Source organism: Anguilla anguilla, chromosome 17, assembly GCF_013347855.1.
Source record: "Anguilla anguilla isolate fAngAng1 chromosome 17, fAngAng1.pri, whole genome shotgun sequence".
NCBI classification, from domain to species: Eukaryota; Metazoa; Chordata; class Actinopteri; order Anguilliformes; family Anguillidae; genus Anguilla; species Anguilla anguilla.
The window spans coordinates 10,357,347-10,363,361 of NC_049217.1; the positions used below are offsets into that span (position 1 = coordinate 10,357,347).

Here is a 6,015-nt window from a genome sequence, read left to right on the forward strand (position 1 = left end):
ATTTTTCAGACAAATTTTATAACATGCACAGCTGGAAGCTAATTTGAAACCTGGACATTCCGGTCAAAAACCAGGCAGCTGGCAGCCATACTCAAAGCCAATAACCTCCCAACTCACAGCATGCTGCTGGAAGGGATTGGACTGTACTGGCCCTAACGCCACACATTTACTACAGAAATTTAAGCAAAGGTACTGTAAACAGTGGGACCTAAATCACTGTAGCCTGAATGCCAGCCTGTATGCTAACGCCAGCTTTTCAGACTAATGCATTAGCCTTTTCCTTCCAACAAATACAGAACGGACTGGAATCAAACTAAGAAATTACCTTCCCTCATAAACATTTAATGGCAACACATTTGCTATGTATAGAAGATGCATCTGATTTTATGTGTTGTGACATTTTTAAGGGACTGTTACACTGACTGGAAGAAGAGTGCTCTTAAGAGCTGGCAGCCATTTTGGCAGAGAAACTACGAATGAGGAATTAAGACTACAGTTCCCAGGGGGATAAGAGTCTGAGCTGGTTTGCTGGAGCAGTCAGGTGCACTTCATTATTAATTGGCATTCAGGTAGTGCTGTCGGTGATCAGTTGTAAAGCTTTTCCTGAATGTGTGTGTTGGTGCCCTTGCTTTTTCTTTCTTTCTTAAGTTCAGCCAGGTAGGTTAAGTCTGTACCTGCATTTTAAGAAATGGTTTTTTCCAAAAGCCAGCATTAATAAATGGGGTGTTTTGGGGGTGAACTGGGAATGTGTGTGGGAATGGGAGCTGCATTTATATCCTTTACATTTCTAACATTCTCAGTATCACCACTGAGACTGGTCCTTAAGGCAGATGGTCTAATAGTGTATAAGTGGGGCAAGTACTTGCATGGTAAAGAAAGAAACTCACAGACTTTCTATTTGCAAGTCAAAAAGTCTGCTTTTATCAGGCTGCAGGGCTGTAATCTCTGGCTGAAATGTTATCAGCCCTGTGGTCTAATTAATAAGACAGGCTGTTGTAGCAAAAAAAAAAGTAAGTTAGCAAGTTTCTTTCTTTACACTTTATAGCTTAGCACTTTAGGGCAAAGCATTCTGCATTGTGTAGCCAAGGGTAGCTTAGCTGCTTGTCTGGGACACATACAGCATTTAACAGTAGAGTAGAGCCTCATATTGTCAAATAAAGTAGTTAAGCGTAGTGTAGCCTCCCCTTGGAGGCCTATAGCTCTTTGCTATCAGCCTGCTGGAGAAATATGCCTTTAGTTGGATAGAACTGCCAATATCCACGGAGGGAAACTTCTGATAGTGCTCCAAATTTTGGGATGCTAGGTGATGTATCACATCAGAAAGTGAACTGTTCCACTAAACGAAGACCACCATTAAACTATTTCTGTAGCCAGGCAGTAGAAAAGCTCTAGTTGCTAGTGTTGTAAGCCCAGCCCAGTCAGTGATGCATTTTCCAATTTCAAGAAACGTAATCCTTTGGCATTTTCTTTTCCGCTTGACACTCAGTGGCTATACTTCATTTTTGCAACGACCGTTAGCTGAATATTCTTATGTAGCATAAAGGATAGGCAACTGGGCTTGCACGTCTAAGGTTGTAGGTTTGATTCCCAGGAGGGTCAGTGCCACTGCAGTCTCGAGCATGGTAGAAATTCTTCAGTAAATATCCAGCGGTCTAAATTTATTGTTTGTCAAAAGAATGTCATCTGAGCGTATGCTAAATGCCTTAAATGTAATGGCACATTTTTGCCACAGACATTGGGTTGTACAGGTCTGGGTGTGAAACAGAGACGGAGGGTTGTTGAGCTGCCTGCCTGGGCCTCGTGCGGCATTATGGGAGTGTGTAGATGGCCTGAGGGGCTAAAATCAGCTCCGTTATTACACCGGCCTGCTGTGATTAATGGAGGGGGTGCCTGGGCTGTGCTGCCAGCTTCGCTGTTAAGTGCAACACTGCTAATTGTATCAGTATGAACTCTCTGTCTATCTGTCCACTCCAAATGGAAAATCTGATAAGGAAGTCCCTCTTGTGTTATTACACATCGTTGGTCCGGAGGCAGGAAGCAAAGAAAAGGGGGGGGGGGGGGGGGGAGAATGAAATTGCATGGACATGGAGTGTATTTATGAACTGGGGAATTATTTGTCAGTTGGGGGGTGATGGAAGTTGTAGAGCACTGTTTTGATCATTTTATTTCCTTTTTCTCCATCTTGCTTCACTTTAATCAAGATTCAGTCTAATCGTGAAGCTTTGGACAGAGCACTGCAGTTAAATCTTGTCCTTAATTTAAACTGATAGTATATTTTTTTACGTAGGACTTGGATGTCCACGTATCCACATTGTTTTAAAAAGGGGCATATTTGACTGAAAATGATGTGGAAATTATGTAGTACACACATGACGTACTAGCCCAGGGTTAGGTCACCCTGGTCCTGGTGTGCCGGACAGATGTTTCTGGTTCTCGCTCCATCTCCATCATTAAGCTCCATTAGGCTTAATGAACGCAGGTGACCACGTTCTGGAGATGCTCAACGTTTCCCCGTTCAGGCCCAGGGTCTTAATCATCCGTCAAACTCTTGCTATCCGGCTTGAATGGAACAAAAACCAGAAGCATCAGTGGAACTTCGGGCTGAGGTTTGCCTACTCCAGCACTTTCCTGTATTTTGAAGCTTTCTGTGGATTGGATTAGGTTTGGCACTGACACATTATTCTTCTGTGAGTGCTGGTATTTTCCATAACATTGCTGGCTCTAGATACAGTGGCCTGGATTCAGTCAAGAGTTGCCTTTAACGTACAGTACAATAAATGCACACAGACCAAAAAAAATGCAATACAGATTTCTTCCTTTGGAAACTTTGGAGGTCCTGTGAGTTCATTTTGGTGGATTTTGTTCATTTTGGCTTGATCCTGTTTAATTTCCTTTACAGTAAATGTCAGTGTTGCCAAGTCGGAGAGAACATTTCTAACTTTCGAGAGAATCAAGAGTTAAGAACCAATGTGGAATGAATCCAGGCCTCTGTTCATTTGCCTGGCAGTCAGTCTTATCTGTGCGCGCTGAGCTTGAGAACAAACCTCTGCATATCATCCATTTATATGACTGGATGTTTAGGGAGGCGGTCCAGGGTTTGCCCAGGTGTAAAACCGGCGCTGCCTAACCGACGAATCTAGCCCGCGGCCTTCAAACCGGCGACCCCCCGGCGCCCGAGCCGCCGCGCCTGCCGTGGCCCCTGAGCGCCGCGCCGGCCGCTTCCCTGCCGGTACGAGCAGATGTCTGCGGCTGCGGCCCTTCCCAGAGCTGTTTGTACTCCGCCCGCTCCTCATCTGTCGAGAGAAGAATCGGGCCCTGCGGCGCATAGCGCACAAGAGACTTTTTTTCCACTTGACTTTTTTCTATTAGTATTACCACAGTTAATATTGTTGTTATTGTAGTTTGCGTACCTTGGCTCTTAGGAGGTTGTAGGCTGCATTAGTGAAACGGAAATAGGGACCGCGCGCCCACGTGTTTCTTGCTTCCTGTCTGCTGCAGTCTGTTTTGCGGTCTGGCGCGGCAGGACCTGGCCAGGCCTCCCTTGTTTCCATAGTTATGCACGCGTGTATTGACCGCGTATCGACTATGTATCGAGCCTGAGATGCATTCATATTGTTTGGTTTACCGATTTTCCAGGACCTTTTGCTTTCTCCATGTGGTTTCTCCATCAACAAGGCTGCGAAACATCCATGTATCCAGCAGGTAAGATTTGTCCATGAATTATTAGGTTTTTTTGTTTGTTTTTACTGTGATTGCTTCATTGTAATGGCTTAGCAATGTTACCGAATACCCATTAGTAAGTAAACTTAATTAAAGTTAGCCCGAATGTATCTACATTATTCTGATTACAAACATGTAAATTAAACATTTATTTGAAGCAAATGTTAAGTAAACATTCTTAAGCTTATTTTGAAAACTTTGCAATCTTGCTCTTGTGCTAAATTAAAAAAAATACCTAAATAAAGATCTCAGTTGTCTGTTAACTGAAATTTGTTTGCCGTTATTGCCATGTATTTTTTCCATGCTTGAGGTATGTCAGTGGCTTTGTGTATTTATTTGTACTGTTTTTTTTTTTTTCATCTTTTGTGATTTCTCCTGAATATCAAATTTGTTTGATTGTTCTTTACATGTGTGGGTCTGTTTGTTGCACTTTGAGCGATTCACATGTATAGTTTTATTTTAGCATTTAGGATTTCTGTGAACGTGGAATGGAATATTTTTGCCTCTGTAGCATTGTTGTGTGTCGCTGTAGTAGGGTTTGGGAGTAGTAGGGTGCTCTCTTGGCTGCAGTGATGATTTAGACCTAGATTATCAGCATGAATTAGGTCTTTATCGTGCAATGAAAAACTCTGAATCAGGAACATGAATATCATGTCTGTCCTGGCATGGATGGAAGGTTATGTGGTTTTGGTAGATGATGCAATTAGTTGCTAAATGTCCATTGTCTACTCAACAGAAGATCAAATCACATTTAGTGTCCCTGCAGGAAAGTTTGCGTCCCTCCCTGGCTTCAGTAACTTATTTGATGGTTTCAAGATTTACTGGGCGTTTCCTGTAGGTGTTCATCAGTCGCTCACATCACCTGGGAATTCTGAGCCACTCTTCCTTGAGAATTGCTTCAGCTCAGGCTTTCTTGTATGCGGAGCTTGCATCAGGTGCTTTCCACCCATCTCAATAGGCTTTTGGCTGTTTAAGAGATACTGCTCCAGAGTACTCGTATTCGATTTGCACTGGTGCTTCAGTGATTCAGTGATGTGGCTGGTCAGGAAGTGTTGTTAGCCTGGTCTGACACTATTGCACATATTAATCAGATGAATGCCCTTAATTCTGTACTATATCGGAAATCATTCTGGATAAGAGCATCTGCTAAATGAATGTAATGTAATGCAATGTAGTGTAATGCAGTAGGACATGCATCAGTTTTTTTTTGTAAGCAAATGTAATGGCCCCATGGGGTGTGAGAGAAAGAGTAAGGCTTCATGTTCCGGAGCTGTTAACACTACATCCATCCCGAAAGAAATCCATGCCTCCAAAAGCACTGAAATTCAGCTGTTATTTATTATATTATTCGGGGGGCGGGGGAAGATATAATGAATGACCGATGGATTCAGTCAAAAAAAGAATCTTGAAGGAACTCTACCCCTTCATGATTGCATTGGAACAGAGTAACGTTTTAGTGTAGAACGGCTTGCCAGTTCCGGTTGAATCCAGAGGCCACATTATCGCGAAATAGTACCGGCTTAATCTGGTTTTGTCTTTTTTTTTTCCTCCTTTCTTTCTTTTCTATTGTTTCTTTGTTTATTGAACAGCCCTTTCTCTGGGAGGCTTTGATTGAATGCTGGAAGCGGGCCTGGACTCGGTGATGACACGGTGAAGACCGCTGCCCGCGTGCGCCATGGCGCCTCTCGCGTTCTGGTGGAACGCAGTGCCCGTTTTTATAAACGCCAGCCACCGCAAAATGCCAAACACACCATTAATGTGGTACAGCGTTCTACAGTGTAGCCCAGTACAAGCTGTGATAGATCACTGCTTTCTTTTCAGTCGGTGCCACTCTCAGATGTAGTCTGTGGAAGTTAATACCCTGTTGCTGTGTTATATGATATTCTCCTGTGTGTCTGTGCTGTATCACTGTACTTAATATAACATTTTGAGGAGTTTTCTCATCTGGCCATCATCAGCAGCCTTCTTGACAAAAGTCTTTGCACCAAAAACGCTGACTTGCATAAAAGCGGAGATAAAAGCTGCGTGCGGGGAACATGGTATTCATTTTGAACATTCTATAATTGTGAGGGTTTTATTTCCAGCACTGCACAAAAAGCCTGCGTTTTGTGTGTGTGTGTTGACCTTGTGCTGAGAGTCACCATTACTGAATAACACATTTTTTCAGCTCCCAAAAAAAAAAAAAAAAAAAAAAAAAAACTGTGGAGCAAAATTAGATAATTATGAAACATTTAATTGATTTTTAATCTTTGTTTGCATTTCAAGATCAGAGCCCATGGGCCTCCTCTATTGATA

At 42.8% G+C, this 6,015-nt stretch overlaps 1 long non-coding RNA gene across 1 annotated transcript; it reads left to right on the top strand.

Annotated features, from left to right (window-relative positions):
- Positions 1-619: 619 nt before the first annotated feature.
- Positions 620-5,585, top strand: LOC118216080. The gene is made up of 3 exons (XR_004762963.1): positions 620-657; positions 3,637-3,702; positions 5,310-5,585. It is a non-coding gene; the product is annotated as an uncharacterized LOC118216080 (long non-coding RNA).
- The last annotated feature ends 430 nt before the right edge of the window (positions 5,586-6,015 follow it).